Source organism: Pongo abelii, chromosome 1 (assembly GCF_028885655.2).
Source record: "Pongo abelii isolate AG06213 chromosome 1, NHGRI_mPonAbe1-v2.0_pri, whole genome shotgun sequence".
Taxonomy (NCBI): domain Eukaryota; kingdom Metazoa; phylum Chordata; class Mammalia; order Primates; family Hominidae; genus Pongo; species Pongo abelii.
In genome coordinates this window covers 21997446-22015884 of record NC_071985.2, presented here as the reverse complement: position 1 = coordinate 22015884, position 18439 = coordinate 21997446, and the positions used below count along the sequence as shown (strand labels likewise).

The 18439-nt window shown below is 39.2% G+C and overlaps 1 protein-coding gene and 1 pseudogene across 3 annotated transcripts in view; one reads left to right on the top strand and one right to left on the bottom strand.

Annotated features, from left to right (window-relative positions):
• Positions 1 to 18439, top strand: part of ZNF678 (zinc finger protein 678) — a 110878-nt gene that overhangs the window by 20772 nt on the left and 71667 nt on the right. The window lies entirely within an intron of this gene.
• On the bottom strand, positions 15756 to 16513 carry LOC129047703 (protein FAM133B-like; annotated as a pseudogene).

Genomic DNA, 18439 nt, shown 5'->3' with positions numbered 1-18439 from the left:
ACTATGTTGCCCAGGCTGGTCTTGAACTCCTTCCCTCAAGTGATTCTTCTGCCTAATCCTCCCAAAGTTCTTAGATTACAGGGTATGAGCCACCACATCTGGTCCTGGTTTCTATTTTTAAAAGTTTTGCCAGTTATAATACATATGTCTCTCTTATGTTTTCTTCTAAGAGCTTTATAATTTTAACTTTTGCATTCAGAGCTACAATCATCTATAGTCAATTTGTGTGTGTGGCCTGAGATAAGAATCAAGATCTTTTCTGTGTGTGTATGTGTGTGTGTGTGTGAATGTCCAATAGGCTTGGCACCACTAGTGCCAGTATAAGACATTATTTACTTACTGCACTGTCAACTTTGTCATTAATAAGTTGGTCATATATATTTTGTAAAAGTAGTTTTTAAAAGAATTATATTTTAGTTGAAGGTTAATTGGCAATTTCTGATAGGTAATGTCTCTAGTTTTGTTTGTTCTGTTTATATTGCATTCTGGCTTTCTTACTTAGAAACCTAAAGCACTGGGACTGCCACTATAATAGCCTCCCTGTTAAGATTTTTAAACACTTGTTTTTATTTATTTTACATATTATGTATCTATTGTTCTGACTCTTTAAAGTTGGGTCTATTATTTCTAAGTTCTATTGGTAACCTTTACATCTAATAACTGTTCACAGCACACCTGATGTCTTATTTCATGTGTGATTCAGTAGACATCCAGGCAACAAGTATTACATTTATGAACCCCTACTATTAATTCTTTCTTTTCTATAATGATAACTTTGCAACAATTCAATAGGTCCATTTTAGAAAATTTCCTTTTTTTTTTTTGAGACAGAGTCTTGCCTTGTCGCCCAGGCTGGAGTGCAGTGGCACAATCACAGCTCCCTGCAACGTCCACCTCCCAGGTTCAAGCAATTCTCATACCTCAGCCTCCCAAGTAGCTGGGATTACAGGCAATTCCACTTTCGATTTAACTTTGTCAGAAGTTCCTTGACCACTCTCAGAATTGATGACTCACTAGAAAAACTAAAAACACTTAGAAAAACTGTTACATTTATGGCTACAATTTATTAAATAGAAAAGATACAGATTATATTTAGGAAAAAAAATAGGAGGTAGGAAAGCTTTCAAAGGAGACCGAGTGCCTGCCTCCAGTTGTCCTGTCACAGTGGAGTCACACAAGCAGTACCTAATTTTCCCAGTCATAATGTGACATGTGCAAAGTTTTGCCAAGTAGAGAAACCAACCAGAGTCTTGGTGTCCAGAGTATTTTGTTGGGATTCTATTGCATAGGCATGCAGTGGGCATATGATTGGCTGTAGGTACTCAATCACCATTTCTACTGTAGAGGTCAAACTAATACAGCATGGCCCAGAGACCCATGCATACAAAAACAAGAGATTCACTTCCACTTACACGGTTAGAATCCTATATATCTTGTTGCCCAAGACCTCAAGTGAGCTAAGACAATCTTTCTTATCAGGTAGAATTTTCCAGGGGTGTGGAGGTTACCTTCTAGGGGCAAGTCTAGAGCCATTTCTGAAGACCTTTAAAATGTACATGGTTGGGGAAGTCCACACCAATTGAATTAACATTTTGCTGCAGAGCTTTATACTGTCATTGGTGCAGGATATTTTATATTGAATTATTTGTTCATTTGTCACAAGGCCTAAAGCAGTCAACAGCTCACTGTTGAATGAATACATGATTTCCAGGTACCTTTTCTCAGGCATGGAAATATTCAAGGCTCAAATAGGAAAATCAATGACTACCTTGGTGATGCAAGAACTTCCTTAAACTAACCGTTTATCCACTCTCCAGTCAAACCATTAATATTTAAAATATGCAGAAATAAGCAAATGCGACTATTAATTGAGATGAGCTAACAACTGAGAATTCTGAAAAAAACTACAGCTAGATATTTACCTTGCTCTGTCTCCAGCTAAGGCTGATCACTTTTGGCTGTCCATGCGTGAGGAACACTATTTACAAATTACATGTCAAACATGTTAAAAAATATTCCATGATACTTGTTAAAGCATAATGAGAAACACTTTATTCAGAATAATAAGACGGGTATAGACACCACTGCAGTAAGGTTTTGTAGTTGGGGAGAAAGATTGTGCTCAACCCTAAATACAGACAGTATGGGTAAGTAAGAACTTATAGCCAAGGAGCAGGCTAAGGGTTGATGGATGAAAACTTACTAAGAGGAAACAAGGATGAGGGGTATTCTGGTTAAAGTGACCAAACCAATTCTTGCTGGGGACAGCCAGGGTGATCAGACTTGTGGGATGGTGGACAGTGAGAAACCTTATGAAACATTGAGGCTGATCAGATATTAAGGATGAAGTGTTCTTGCTAAACTGACTTTTCAAGGTAATTTGCTACAACTGAATTTTACAAGAAAGTTTATAGATGGGCCTAGAGTAAGGTACAGAAGTCTGACAACAGCAATAACAGAACAGGAGTCACTCTGAGAGAGACTTGAAACTAGGACCTAGAATTTGAATTACTTGCTTGATAAAGAAGACACAAATTTTTTCTATTATGTTTTACTTGAAAATGTGATTTAAGGCTGTAGAGTAGTAGAAGATGAGAAAAGGAGACAGAGCCTGCATCCATGACAAGGAGATGGCCAGTTTATCGTTTTCTGTCTAGATCTGTTATGTTAAACATGGGCTCGTGGACATCTGAGCTGAATATGCATGGTCAGTGGAGCAAAACTATTGCAGGTGCCAAAGGTAGCACAGCTGAAAACACAGGTATCTTTGGGTAAATTTACTCCCAATTAAGTAGGAAAAAATGAATTAAAGTAATACATATCTATGAACCTTAAATGGCTAATAAGTGAATATATAAATTAATTTTGTGGAGAAATCAGGCAAACTGAGAAAGTATACATTAAACAGAAAATGTTAGAAATAGAAAACAAAATGCTCAAAGATCTTGGCCGGGCACGGTGGCGCACACCTGCAATCCCAGCACTTTGGGAAGCTGAGGTGGGCAGATCACTAGGTCAAGAGATCGAGACCATCCTGGCCAACGTGTTGAAACCCCATCTCTACTAAAAATTCAAAAATTAGCTGGATGTGGTGGCACACGCCTTTAGTCTCAGCTACTCAGGAGGCTGAGGCAAGAGAATTGCTTGAACCTGGGAGGTGGTGGTTGCAGTGAGCTGAGATCACACCACTGCACTCCAACCTGGTGACAGAGTGAGATTCAGTCTCAAAAAAAAAAAAAAAAGTGTATTCTCTAGACATTTAAAAAATCCTCTCTCAAATCTAGAGCCAACAACTAATGAAACATAGGTATCAGTGACCACCTAAGACAAAGAATAGAGCTTTAAAAATAAACTGAAATGATCACTAAATAAGTTACCACAACTCACAGCAAACAGCCACAAAGCATAGGGAGGGAGGAGAATTTGATTTCCAGATTTACTACAGTATAGTATTCAACATGTCCACTTTTCAACAATAAAAAATGATGAGCCAAGCAAGATGATGTGCACTACAGGTCCCAGATACTCAGGAGGCTGAGATGGAAGAATTGTTTAAGCCTAGGCATTTCAGTGCCCTATGATTGAGTCTGTGAGTAACCACTGTACTGCAGACTGGGCAACATAGGAAGACCCCATCTCTAAAAAATAAAATAAATAAGCAAATAAAAAAATAGTCATTCAAATGAACAACAAAATGTTAATCACAGGAAAATACTAATTAATTAACAGAAACTCTCTTAGGAAGCACAGATGTAATATTTATTAAACTAAGCCTTTAAATAAACTTTCATAAGCACATTTTAAAAGCCAAAAGAAAAATCAACAAAAAGTAAAGCCAAGTGAGTAAAACAGTGTTCCACCAAAAAGATCACTAAACAAATAGGGATTTTAAAAAAGTCAACCAAATAGAAATTCTAGGACAAAAGTATACTAACTGAAATAAAAAATTTACTAGAGGGCTTTAACGGAGCACTTGAGCAAGCAGATAAAAGAATTGATAAACTTAAAAATAAGTAATTAAGAGTCTGCTAAAAAGTAAACACAAAAGAAAAAGGTAATGCAGAAATTTAGAAACAAAACTTTCAGAATCTCTGATTATCACCAACATTTAAACTCTGCTTGCAAGCACCACTCCCTCTGTGGTTCTGTGTGGTGTCCAAGGTGTTTCTTCCTTGGCATGTGAGAATATGTAGTTAATAAGCTAAAGTCAGTTTTACCAGTGCCAGGCATCATGTGTTTGGTCATATTCTTAACCCTAACAGTCAATTTTTCCCTCATCAAGGTGGTGATCAGGAGGTAGATGAAACAAAGCATTCCCTAATTACTGTGGGGCAGGAATGTAAGGGAGAACTCCATTTACAGTCTCCCTGAATGCAAAGCCCGTGGGAGTGGGGTGATAGGCTGCACCTAAATGGCAGGATGAGAATGGAAGACAGAGCCCTGTTCAGTATTTGCCTTGACAGTGCATTCAATTCAATTTGGGTTGGGAGAAGCTAGGCCTCAGTATTGCAGGGTGAGGATGAAAGAGTTCTGCTCCTAGTTTTTGTAACACTAGCACTGTGGGAAGAGAAGTGTTATGTCTTACTTGTGTGTGATGTTTGCCAGAATATGAAAAAGTGTCGTCAAGTAATCACTTTCTGCATAGGCCATCTTTATCCCATGCTTCTTTGGCTAGAGAGAGCATGTTAGATTTTTTTTTTATTATTATTTTTCAGTTGCCTTTTCCAGGTTACTGTGTTCTCTGCTACTGAACCAGGATATATAGGAGGCAAAACAAAACAAAACAAAAGACATACCCAGGGCAGTAGCCGTTAAACCACTCCTGCTGTTCCAAGTTAGTCTGCCTTCTTTTCTGTATTTTCAGAGTCTTTAGACTGATGCTTTATAAGTTTTTACAAGCCCATTGCTATAATTTTTGAGAATAGAATAGAGTTTGCTTATCCCATCTTGTCTAGAACCAAAAGTTTCAACTTTTGGTGTTTCAAGAACATTTTGAGATATTTAAATCCATTTTATCTTGTGTTTCCTGCATTAAGCAGTAGCCCATCAGTTCTTATACCTTCTAAACTGCTGCAGACTCTTGAAATTTTGGGTATCATCACTGCATTTACAAAGTGCATGATGCAGCCAAAGATGTTAGGGGAAGTTATGGGTAAAATTTGGAGCTTCTCCTCCATGCCTTCTTATCTAGAACATCTCTCTACATTTTAGCCACTGTGGAAACCCTGAAATTCACTCTTTCCTTTTTTTTTTTTCCAAGATTAAAAAAAAAATTCAGGGGTACATGTGCAGATTGTGTAGGTTTGTTACATAGATGTGTGCCATAGTGGTTTACTGCACAGATCATCCCATTACCTAGGTATTAAGCCCAGCATCCATTAGCTATTCTTTCCGATGTTCTCCCTCCCCCCAGCCCCCCAACAGGTGCCCAGTGTGTGTTGTTCCCCCAACATGTTCATGTTTTCTCATCAGTTAGCTCCCACTTATAAGTGAGAACTTGCAGTGTTTGGTTTTCTGTTTCTACATTAGTTTGCTGAGAATAATGGTTTCCAACTCCATCCATGTCCCTGCAAAGGACATGATCTCATTCCTTTTTATGGCTGCATAGTATTCCATGGTGGGCATGTACCATATTTTCTTTATCTAGTCTATCATTGATGGGCATTTAGGTTGATTCTATGACTTTGCTATTGTAAATATTACTACAATGAACATACATGTGCATGTATCTTTATAAAAGAATGATTTATATTCTTTTGGGTGTACATCTGGTAATGGGATTGTTGAGTCAAGTGGTATTTCTGCCCCTGGGTCTTTGAGGAATCGCCACACTGTCTTCCACAATGGTTGAACTAATTACACTCCCACCAACAGTGTAAAAGTGCTTCTTTTTCTCCACAACCTCACCAGCATCTGTTGTTTTTTTACTTTTTTTTTTTTTTTGAAACACAGTCTCACTCTGTCACCACGCTGGAATATAATGGCATGATGTCAACTCAATGCAACCTCCACCTCCTGTGTTCAAGCGATTTTCATGCCTCAACCTCCTGAGTAGCTGGGATTACATGGTGGCATGCACCACCATGCCCAGCTATTTTTTCTATTTTTTTAATAGAAGCAGGGTTTCACTGTGTTGGTCAGGCTGGTCTGGAACTCCTGGCCTCAAGTGATCCACCTGCCTCGGCCTCCCAAAGTGCTGGGATTACAGGTGTAAGCCACTGCCCCCAGACTGTTTTTTGACTTTTTAATAGCCATTCTGATTGGCATGAGATGGTATCTCACTGTGGTTTTGATTTGCATTTTTCTAATGATCAGTGATGTTAAGCATTTTTTTCATATGTTTATTGGCTGCATGTATGTCTTCTTTTGAGAAATGTCTGTTCATGTCCTTTGCCCGCTTTTTAATGGGGTTGTTTTTTTCTTGTAGATTTGTTTACATTCCTTGTAGACTCTGAATATTGGACCTTTGTCAGATGGATAGATTTCAAAAATTTTCTCCCATTCTGTAGGTTGTCTGTTCACTCTGATGATCATTTCTTTTGCTGTGCAGAAGCTCTTTAGTTTAATTAGATCCCATTTGCCAATTTTTGCTTTTGTTGCAATTGCTTTTGGCATTTTCATCATGAAAACTTTGCCTGTGCCTATGTCCTAAATGGTACTACCTAGATTTTCTTCTAGGGTTTTTATAGTTTTGGGTTTTACAAATGTAAAATCTTTAATCCATCTTGAGTTAATTTTTGTATATGGTGTAAGGAAGGGATCCAGTTTCAACTTTCTGCATATGGCTAGCCAGTTATCTTAGCCCCATTTATTAAATAGGGAATCCTTTCCCCATTGCTTGATTTTGTTAGGTTTGTTGAGGATCAAATGGCTGTGTAGCAGGACGAGCCACAGACAAAACTCCTCAGACACCGAGTTAAAGAAGGAAGAGGTTTATTCGGCTGAGAGCATTGGCAAGACTCCTGTCTCAAGAGCCGAGCTCCCCGAGTGACCATTTCCTGTCCCTTTTAAGGGCTCACAACTCGAAGGGGGTTGTGATCAATTGAGAGGGTTGTGATCAATTGAGCAAGCCAGGGGTACGTGACTGGGGACTGCATGCACCAGTAATCAGAATGAAACATAACAGGACAGGGATTTTACAGTGCTCTTCCATACAATGTCTGGAATCTATGGATAACATAACCGGTTAGGTCAGGGGTCGGTCTTTAACTACCAGGCCCAGAGCATGGGGCCAGGCTTTCTGCCTGTGGATTTCATTTCTGCCTTTTAGTTTTTACTTCTTCTTTCTTTGGAGGCAGAAATTGGGCATAAGACAATATGAGGGGCAGTCTCCTCCCGTATTCCCCCCCTTTGAGACTCTCACTCATTTTATTAATGGGAGTTCTCACTTTTGTCTTTACCATTTGTGTCTTCCTGCATGACAGATTGATAGTGATTTACTGTAGTACACTTGTGCTGAAGCATTCTGGTGAGCTAGAGTAGCGATGAAACCTTTTACCATTTGAATGAGTACAGGTAGTAAATAAGGGATCAGTAAGCAGGTTCCTATTACTACTATAATTTTTATTATAAGAGTTTTAAATCCTGCTAGCACTGGGAACCATTTTTAAACATGGCCTCAGGTTCAGATCCATGCCACACTTGTACAGGCACATGTGCCAGTTTCATCATGTTTTTATATCTTCGATTACTTGCCCTTGATCATCTATGTGCAGGCAGCAATTGGTAAGGTTAAATTTTCTACAGACTTCTCTTTCAGCTGCTAGCAAGTAGTCGAGAGTCAATTTATTTTGATAGATAGCATTTCTCGTCAGAGTTTCTTGCCGGGCCAGAACAGTCAAGGTTTTACCGGTTTTATTAGTGATGATCTCCAAGACAGCTTGTAACCGCATGATTTGGTTGAGCATGTAAATGGGGGTCCAGTATCCCCACGAGCCGTCTTGTGTCCAAGTGGCAGGCCCATAGTATTGTATAATTTTTTCAGGAGGCCGTTTATCATCTTTTTAATTATCCATGGCTATGCTTCTCTTTTCGTGGGAAGCATAGACAGGGAAGCCCAGGAGTTCGCCTGTTTTTATGGGCAGTAGAAAGAAAGATGGTTTAATAGTGCCAATAACACAACTACCTGTCCACTGGTCAGGCAGCTTAGTGTAGGCTCTATGTCCACATATCCAGTTTAGCCCAGTGGGGGCCGTCCAGTCTCTGGAATTCTGGGTAGGCCTAAACGGTCTGCAGCTTTGGAAATTTACTGTGTGTCGTTTGAACTCCACCATGTAGTCTTCCTACAGGAAGGGTGAACTCCTTCCCCACTCTTGCTATACAGTATTGCCTAATGATTGAGGCTTTTAGGACCTAGAAGTGATCAGGGTGATTCTTTTGGGCTGGGAATTCATTCAGGAACTGGGTCTGTAGGTACTAATTCTCAGGCTTCCTATGGCCATTGATCTTCTATTACAGTTCCTCCACATACATAACATGAAGTGACATTGAGAGACTGGGCTACATGCTCGGCTAATTGCAAAAACAAATTTCTTGTTTTTCTTGGAATTTTTGGTACTGGCACATTTAGTTTATCGTAAAAGGTTTGAAATACTGGCTCAGGAGAGCGTTTATAATATGAACTTTTTCTCAAACCACGATATTTACTTGAAGATCCAGTCCAGCTCCATCAATTTTTAGGGTTACACGTTCCACTTTTTTCTAATGAGGATTAAGGGGGTTGGTTATAACTAGTTCTAAGGGGTTACACTGACCACTGGTACAGGAAGGGCCACTTTTCCTTTGCTGAAGGTGGACAGGATTTTTTCATTTTTTTAAATTTAAGTAGCCTAAATGACACAAGACCAGTATCTACATTTATTTTCTCACAGTCCTAATTCATGATAAATGTACTTATTTTCTGCCATATAGCCTCTTTCCTAATTAAGAGAACCACATCCTATTTTTAACTTATTAATGACAGCACAGGCATCAAATTTTAAGGTGACTTGTTTGGGCACCTCTTTTTTTTCTGTTTTGGCTCACACTTTACTCGTATCGTTTATGAGCCCCCACCAGTCTTCAGTTCTTAATCTTATTTTAAAAACTATGGTCATGGGAGGCTCAGATGGGTCATAACACACATCAGGTTGGTCATTTCCTGGGCTACATACCTTGTATAGAATAACATTATACAAACAAGTTCTTTTTAGAGTTCCAGTACACTTATAATAACCATAAAATAATAGGACTGTAGCAACCTTTTGTCCTACCTCAGTGACTTGATGTATACACTGGGAATAGCCCTCAGTCTGAGGAAGGTCAGTTGAAGTCCTTACTGTACAAGTCCAAATTTTAAGGAAAATGAGTCCTGTGATGAGTTTCCTCCTGCTTCAGCCATGCGTGGACCAGTCAGCTTTCGGGTGTGACTGGAGCAGGGCTTGTCGTCTTCTTCAGAGTCACTTTGCAGGGGTTGGCGAAGCTGCTCCCATCCACGTACAGCTCCCAATCTACTGATGTTTGAGGATGGTCACAAAGGTTGGGCCCAGTAGAATAAACTGAATCCATTACCTCTACATAGTTACGTTCAACTGGGCTCTCTGATACTGGGAGCAAGGTGGCAGGGTTTAGGGTGTTGTAAACTTCAATGGTTATGCGGGGATTTTCACAGAGCAAGCTTTGGTATCTAGTTAGTCTAGCATTCATTAGCTAATGATGTCCTTTGGTATTGATTAAAGTCACCACAGCATGGGGGAAGTTTATGTGTAGGTTTTCCCTAAGAGTTAGCTTATCTGCTTCTTGTGCTAACAGGGCCGTTGCTGCTAGGGCCCTTAGACATGGGGGCCAGCCTTTGGAAACCCTATCTAGTTGTTTTGAGAGATAGGCCACTGGCCTTGGCCAGGGCTCTACAGTCTGGGTTAAAACTTCGAGTACCATTTTTCTTTTTCTGACATAGTGTGTAAAGGGATTTGTCAGGTCAGGTAGCCCCAGGGCTGGGGCCGACATGAGTTTTTCTTTAACTCATGAAAAGCTTGTTGCTGTTGGTTGTGATAGATGTAATTTATCTAATCTACATTTTTATTAACTGCCACCCACTAACATATTGACTTAAATCCTGTAGCTATTTGATTTCAAGCTTTAAATTGATCTGGTATTCTTTGTGGGGCTCCAATTGCATCTAAATAGATGTGAGAGTCAAAAGGCCTATAAGGGGCTTCTCTCACTTTACAATGTCTTATTTCTTCTCCCTCTGGTTGATGAAATGCCAGGGTGAAAGGGATAGCCAAATGGACTAAAGCACAAGTGCCACTCCAGTTATTCAGCAGAGTGCCCAGTAAAGGTCCACCACAATACCACCACACATCCACTCGGGGATGAACAAGGGCTGACTGATTGATAAACTCTTGAAATTTCTTAAGCTCATTGTATCCCTTTAGGTCTCCAAGGAATGCTAAGTGTTCTCCTTGTCGTGAGAGACACAAAGTGAACTTAGTGTTGGGAGATGGAAGCTGGATGGCCCTCGGGTCCTGACCTGCAGGGTGCCGGACTTCGGGATACAGCAGAGAGAGCTTGGCATGACTTATTACTCCAGGCTGTAGAATCCTGGAAAAGAGCTACCATGCAGCCTACGCCTGGTCAACTGGAGGACCACCTTAGTGGAAGGGGGACAATCTGGGCCTCTGGCCTGCCATGTGCACAAGTATAACAATTGCTTTTGTTTAATGTGCAGATGGAATATTTGATCCATTTTAACCAGGCATTTGCATCTTGGTATCCTGTCTTTATTGCTAAAGTTTGTTTTAAGTCTTTGACTTCTATGACCCTGCAGTAAAATGAATGTATGATTTTAGGAAATTACAAAAACTGGTTAGGGCAGTCCATCTTTGCTCTTTAGTGGTCCACAGAAGATTGGACCAACAATGGCATGAAAGCTCTACATTGGGGGCAAGACTCCTGGTTGGCACTGGGGTCTTTATCGAAATCTCCCTGGGTTAAATGGTCCTAGTTTACTAATGCCCAGTCTGAGGAGAGTCAGGAGGGACAGAAGTACTTTTCTGAAGTAGAAAGCTGTTTTTGACTTGGCAAGTCTCCACAGGGTATAACAAGGCAAACATTAAATGCAATAGTTTGAGGCAAAATTGACTTGGTTATGTTAATAACTAGATGGTCAGCAATAGAACGAGGAAAGAAGAAAGAGTAATAGAATAGGCGAAAAGAGTTACATTTTTCTTAGCTCTAGTTTGGTAGGGTTTTCCCCTGGGACTATGGCCCACGACTCTGGAGGGGGTGGCGCTTTCTTGACCCGGGTGTTATGAGTCCATCCCCTTTTTTTTTTGCTGTACGAACAGCAGTCTTGATGGTTAGCAGCACAAGGTAGGGTACTTCCCAGGCTGGCTCGAGTTTCTCTTCTTTCCACCCTTTGATGAGAACGTGAGCTTCAGACTGGTGCTGATTTACTGGAAATTCTAGGGGTGGTACATGTGCTAAAAGACTTAGTTTTTGAGGGAAAGGAAAGTGGAAAATAAATGAAGTATATAATTTTTAAGAAATTGACCTTTTGTTTTAAATGTGGGGACCTTGGCAGTGGACTTTATAGTCCTAAGTGCCTTTTTACTGAGAAATTTCCTTTAGCACCTATTTTTATTAGTTTTTAAACCGAAGAAAGCCAAATACCATTTTACATTTAACAATGCTTTTTGTATGATTTTTATGCCAGATAAGCTAAATTTTACCTTTATATTAGTGTGTTATTAATGTTAAACCTAATTTTAATAAAACCTTATAGACATATTTATCCAGTTGTTAATGTTTGACCATAAGGTAAGATTTTATAGACTCTTTTTAACCTTTCATAATTTTTGTTAAAGAGCAGGTTGGTGCTTTAAGAAAAACCTATGCTTTTTTTTTTTAATGTCCAGTTTATAGAAAAACTGGATGATACCTCTTTAGCCAATGTTTACACACAGAATTTTCTTTCCAATTAACATTTTAAAACTTGATTAAACCTTTAAAACAAAGTATACGTATTTTTAACCTTTTAATATAGGTAAAAATTTATATTCTTATGCCTCCTTATAATTCTTTTACCAGAGGTATATTTTACTTTCCTTATACACCTTGCACATAAACTTTTTTTATAACATTTTTCTCTTTCACGACTTTTGCAGACAATTCTTCAACATGCCTTAACTTTCTGACTTATTACAAATATTTGTTTCTTTAAACAACCAGTTAATTTATTTCAGGACAAGAGTTTACCATATAATACTTTTTTTTTTTTTTTATACTTTAGGTTTTATGGTACAGTTCCACCCCCCCTTTTTTCCTTAGGTTACTTCTGAACTGGTGAGGTGTGCTCACAATGAGGTTTCCTCTAAATTTTTTTTTTTTTTTTTTACTTTTTTCTGTTAGCAAAGCAGTTGCCGCTACAGATTGAATGCATTTGGGCCATCCGCGGGTTACTGGGTTAAGGACTTTTGATAGGAAGGCCTCAGTGCTTTCGGGATACGCCCTTGTTTACAGTGACAACAAAGTGGTATTGGAGTGTTATGGGGTTATGGAGAATACTTTCAATTATCAATTAGAGGTTTTAAATTTACCTTGGCTTTTAAAGGCATAGGGTACGCTGTTTTTTTTTCTTAACTACTTGTATATATCTCTCTTTCTCTCTTTGACTTTGTCTCTCTCTCTTTGACTTTCCTTTTGCCTCTGTCTCTTCCTCTGTCTTCTCTGTCTCTCTCTCCCTGCCTCGCTTATGCTGCAGTTCTCTCAACCACTGTGGAGAGATCTAAAACCAGCTGTAACCAAGCGTCTATGTATGGGAACTGTTCTGGGTGCCCTGGCTTTACAGGTTACCTTGTGCCATACCTTTGAAACAAGGGACCTATCCAGGCTTCCTTCTGATGGCCAATCCACCTCTAATGCTGGCCAGTCTATTTTACACAAAGTTTTATGTTTTCCTGGTGTCATAGTACTCCATAGTCTCCTTTAAATCCTTTTTTGAAATTTTTCAACATAGTTCCTGGTAGGGTGGGCTTATTTGTGCTTGACCCATGCTTCTTCGAGACAAAACACCACGCTCACAGCACACACACACCACAGAAACAACAGGTAAAAAGGGCACACACACACGCTTTTGCAGTTTACACCAAACCAAAATCAAAACCAAAATCAGAGTATCCAGAAATCCAAGCCAGGTCAAAACCAAAACCAAAGTATCAACCAATCCAAGTCAAGTCAAAAACAAAAACCAGAGTGCTGGTACAGGCACACTGTGGGTGATCAGGCCATGCTTCCACTCAAATGGAGTAGGCAAGTTCCCAAGACCAGTCCTCTCAAGCAATTTAAACCAAGTCAAAACCAAAACCAAAGTGCAGATAAAGGCACGCCGTGGGTGATCAGGCCGTGCTTCCACTCAAATGGGAGTGGGCAAGTTCCTAAGACCGGTCTGGTCAAGCAATTCAACCAAGTCAAAACCAAAACCAAACTAAAGTGCTGATAAAGGCGTGCCGTGGGTGATCAGGCCATGCTTTCACTCAGATGGAGTGGGCAAGTTCCCAAGACCGGTCCGGTCAAGCAGTTCAAACCAAGTCAAAACGAAAACCAAAACTAAACCAATGTGCCGATAAAGGCATGCTGTGGGTGATCAAGCCACGCTTCCACTCAAATGGAGTGGGCAAGTTCTCAAGACTAGTCTTACCAAGTTTCAGATGTCCGGACTCCAAGTACCAGTTCCTTTCCGGTGTTCAGCCACTGCATTGATCTTCCATGGGAGCCTGCCACACACTGCTCTGGCGAGGCATCCCACTGGGGCAAATGCCTACCTGGGAGCACTCTCAGGATCCGCGTCACTCGGGCTGGTCGGAGTCCCCCGTGGGGATGTTCCATAGGGCAGGCTTAAGCCGCCTAAGGAGCTGCCGCAGCCATCCGCCAATCACCTCGCTTCCTGGTCAGGGAACCAAGAAATGTAGCAGGATGAGCCTCAGACAAAACTCCTTAGACACCAATTTAAAGAAGGAAGAGGTTTATTCAGCCAGGAGCATTGGCAAGACTCCTTTCTCAAGAGCGAGCTCCCCGAGTGAGCAATTCCTGTCCCTTTTAAGGGCTCACTGGTAATCAGAACGAAACATAACAGGACAGGGATTTTTACAATGCTCTTCCATACAATGTTTGGAATCTATAGATAACATAACCGGTTAGGTCAGGGGTCGATCTTTAATTACCACGCCCAGAGTCTGGCGCCGGGCTGTCTGCCTGTGGATTTCATTTCTGCATTTTAGTTTTTACTTCTTCTTTCTTTGGAGGCAGAAATTGGGCATAAGACAATATGAGGGGTAGTCTCCTCCCTTAGCTGTAGCAGTCTTATTTCTGCTGAATTGTTTACTAGGAATGTTAAATTAATAATTCATTTTTCATTTTACATTTTTATACAATCAGGTAACATGAAATATAACGATGTACAATTTTGCCTGTTACAAAGGGTGTGCTAAATATAGTGGTATATGCACTGTATGCACAGAACATATTGGCATGACAGCAGGCTGAATAAATAGCTATTTTACTTAATAAAAATAAAAAAATTATAAAATAAGGAATATCAAACACAAAGTCCAAATTCAACAGCACATAATAAAAGTTTTTTCTAAAATCCAGTTTTCTCTTTGAATTCCTGAAATTAATATCCTTCTGAAAACATCTACTGTATTTAGACATAATTAACTAAGATATGACCGAAATTAAAGAATAAAATTCTCCTACCACTTCATTGAGAAAATCCTGCCTCATCCTGATTACTGGTGCCAGTGATAAGCTTTGTTTCTATAGATTATAGAATAACTAAAAGTATTCCTTATTGGAAACAAAGGGGTGGGCCGAAATGGATGGGTTTGGCTAGTTATCTGCAGCAGGAACATGTCCTTAAGGCACAGATCACTCATGCTGTTGTTTGTGGTTTAAGAATGCATTTAAGCAGTTTTCCGCCCTGGGTGGGCCAGGTGTTTCTTACCCTCTTTCCAGTAAACCCACAACCTTCCAGCGTGGGCATCATAGCCATCACGAACATGTCACTGTGCTGTAGAGATTTTGTTTTTGGCCAGTTTTAGGGCCAGTTTATGGCCAGATTTTGGGGGGCCTGTTCCCAACATAAAACTTAGTATAAAACATGCATTTTAGAATCTTTAGCTATCAGGTTCAAAAAGTACCAGTGTCTATTTAAAATAATTCCTCTCCCAAGCCAAAGTGTAATCAAAATTAATTCAAATGACATAACACTTTCTAATGCTAAAAAATATTCATTATTATTGAAGTGGAGGTGAATCCTAGAGCTTTGGGGCTTTCTCATGCTGCAAATGGCTGTTTCTCTGGTTCACTCAGAGCAGCATATGACAGCATCCAAGGATGACACTAAGCTCAGTAAAGGGCAAGACTGCTGGTACCCGGCTCTGACCCCTCAGTGAAGCATGGCTACTGTGTCCACAATACAGGATGTGTGAGGATCAAAGGCACACTATTCTGCTAGCTAAAGAGATAGCAAACCAGCTCCATAACCCTAAAAGCTCCTTCCCCAGGTAAATAAAAGTATACAAGGGGAAAAAATTAAAATACGCTTCTCTACAGAGTAAGGGTTTTGAAATATTAATGTAATCCCTCCTTCAAAAATTTTAACATTCATGGCCCTTTCACACAGTAGCGTCTGTGTGGCTACTGAATAGTCCAGGAATAATTCTAAACACAAGAAAATTCATGGATTTTAGTAAATATGTTGTAGTTTTCAGTTGAAATTTCCTCAGACATTGCACTTTCTTTATAAGGGAATCCTGATTTTTCTTAATGTTATTGTGAGTCAGGACTTGAACTAGCAGCCTTCTTTTTCTTCTTCTTACTATGTTTCTTATGCTTCTTTTTCTTTTTTGTTTTTTTCTGTTGCTTTTTCTCGTTTTTCACTGCTTTTCTTCTTTTTTGCTTGTACCTCCCCAATATACTGTGATTCTGACAAGGACTCGGATGATAAAGGTTTATCTTAAGAATTTGTCGTTCTCTTTTTGCTGAGTCCTTTAATGTCCTTTTCTTTCTCAGTTGCATCTTTTGATGTCTTTTTCTTTTTTAAACTATCCTTACTGTCTGATTCAGTTTATGACATGGAGCTTTCAGAAGATTTATGTGAACGGTTCTTTTTCTTTCTCTGTTTTCCTTGTTTCTTATCCTCATCTTCACAATCAGAAGAACTGCTGGAAGAATTAGAGCTTGTTGAAGAAGAAGATGAATACCTACCAGATTTATTCTTTTCTTTTTTTTTTTTTTGATGAGCTCTCACTTCCACTTAACAATTTCTCCCTGTGTTTTTCTAGTTCTTTCTTCCAGTTCTCATTCATTTTTTCTTCAAATTCAGCCAAAGCCTTGGAGCCTTTCTTTTCTCCTCTTCTAGTTGCTCTTTTACTTCTTCCCAGGTAGGACTTGGTTGATTCAAATAATCCTGTATTGTTGGCCCTGAAGACTGGATTGGACCCCTTGATCTTGCCATTGCTATTAGGTTCATATAGGCCAGGATGTAGAACATCTTCCTTCAGTTCTAGAATCAGTTTCTTGTTCAAATAACCTTTGTTAAATTTAACTGGTTTCAGGTTTTTGTTTTTGTTTTTAACAATATTGATCACATTCTAATTCCCTTGGTATCATGTCATAATTTTGGCAGTACCACGCGATTGTCCCGCTTCCCCATGGTGCTGGGCTGAGTGCACAGTTGCACGCCGAGGGAAACCAGGCCGGAGAGAAGGCCGAAGTGGGCCCACCGCAGGTCCTCCCGCCGCCTCCCCCTATAATTTTCTTTTAAATACTGTATGTAATTAGGTGAAATTTTATCATTGAAAGCAACAGATATCTAAATTAATTCAGAATGACTGAGTTATACTTCTTTTTTTTTAAGTTTGGAGGCACTTTAGTGTGTTTATAATATTTTAAGATTGATTAAAATTATGTCATAAAATATGAGATTATTTTACATTTTGTATTAATTAGATTTTAGATTACTATGAAGACCATTTAGTTTTATTATGCCATAGTAGTTGCTATTAGAGAATTTTTTTTTCCTGGCTACCATATAATATCTGAAAATAGAACTTTCTGCTGTTTATCAAATCTTTGAAGAATTAATAAACACCATACATGAATGTTGCTTTAATATTCAGTGTGATTTTATATACCTTCTTAAAAATAAATTCAGCTTTATTATTTTTTCTTTTTTTTTATTTCAAGTGCAGGGGTACCTGTGCAGGTTTGTTATATAGGTAAACTCATGTAATGGGGGTTGGTTGGTTTACAGATTATTTCATGACCCAGGTACTAAGCTTAGTACGCATTAGTTATTTTTCTGATTTCTCTCCATCCTTTTGCTGTCTACCCTCTGGTAGGCACCCCATGTCTGTTGTTCCCCTCTATGTGTCCATGTGTTCTCATTTAGCTCCCCCTTAGGGAAATGCAATATTTGGTTTTCTGTTCCTGCATTAGTAGCTAATAATAATGGCCTCCTGCTCCACCCATGCTTCTGTGAAGGACATGATCTCATTTTTTTTTTGTGGCTGCATAGTATTACATGGCATATATACCTAATTTTCTTAACCAGTCTACCATTTATGGGCATTTAGGTTGATTCCATGTCTTTGCTGTTGTAAATAGTGCTCAATGAACACATGTGTGCATGTGTCTTTATGATAGAATGATTTATATTTCTTTGGGTATTTACCCATAATGGGATTGCTGGGTCAAATGGCAGTTCTGTTTTTCAGTCTTTGTGAAATCACCACACTGTGTTCCACAATGTTTGAACAAATTTACACTCCCACCAACAGTGTATAAGCGTTTTGTTTTGTTATTTTCTGACTTTTTAGTAATAGCCATTCCAACTGGTGTGAGATGATATCTCATTGTGGTTTTGATTTGCATTTCTCTAATGATCAGTTATGTTGAGCTTTTTAAAAATGATTGTTGGCTGCACGTATATCTTTTTTTTGAAAAGTGTTCTTGTCCTTTGCCCACTTTTTAATGGAGTTGTTTTTTTCTTGTAGATTTGTTTAAGTTCCATATAGATTTTGAATATGAGACCTTTGTCAGATACATAGTTTGCAGAAATTCTCTCCCATTCTGTATGTTGTCTGTTTACTCTGTCAGTAGTATCTTTTGCTGTACAGAAGTTCTTTAGTTTAATTAGACACCATTTGCCAGTTTTTCCTTTCATCGTAATTGCTTTTGGCATCTTCGTCATGAAATCTTTGCCTGTCTGTATGTCCAGGATGGTATTGCCTAGGTTGTATACCAGGGTTTAGTTATGGATTTTACATTTAAGTCTTTGATTCATCTTGAGTTTTGTGTATGGTGTAAGGAAGGGGTCCAGTTTCAATCTTCCACGTATGGCTAGCCAGTTCTCCCAGCACCATTTATTAAATTGGAAGTTCTTTATTCATTGCAT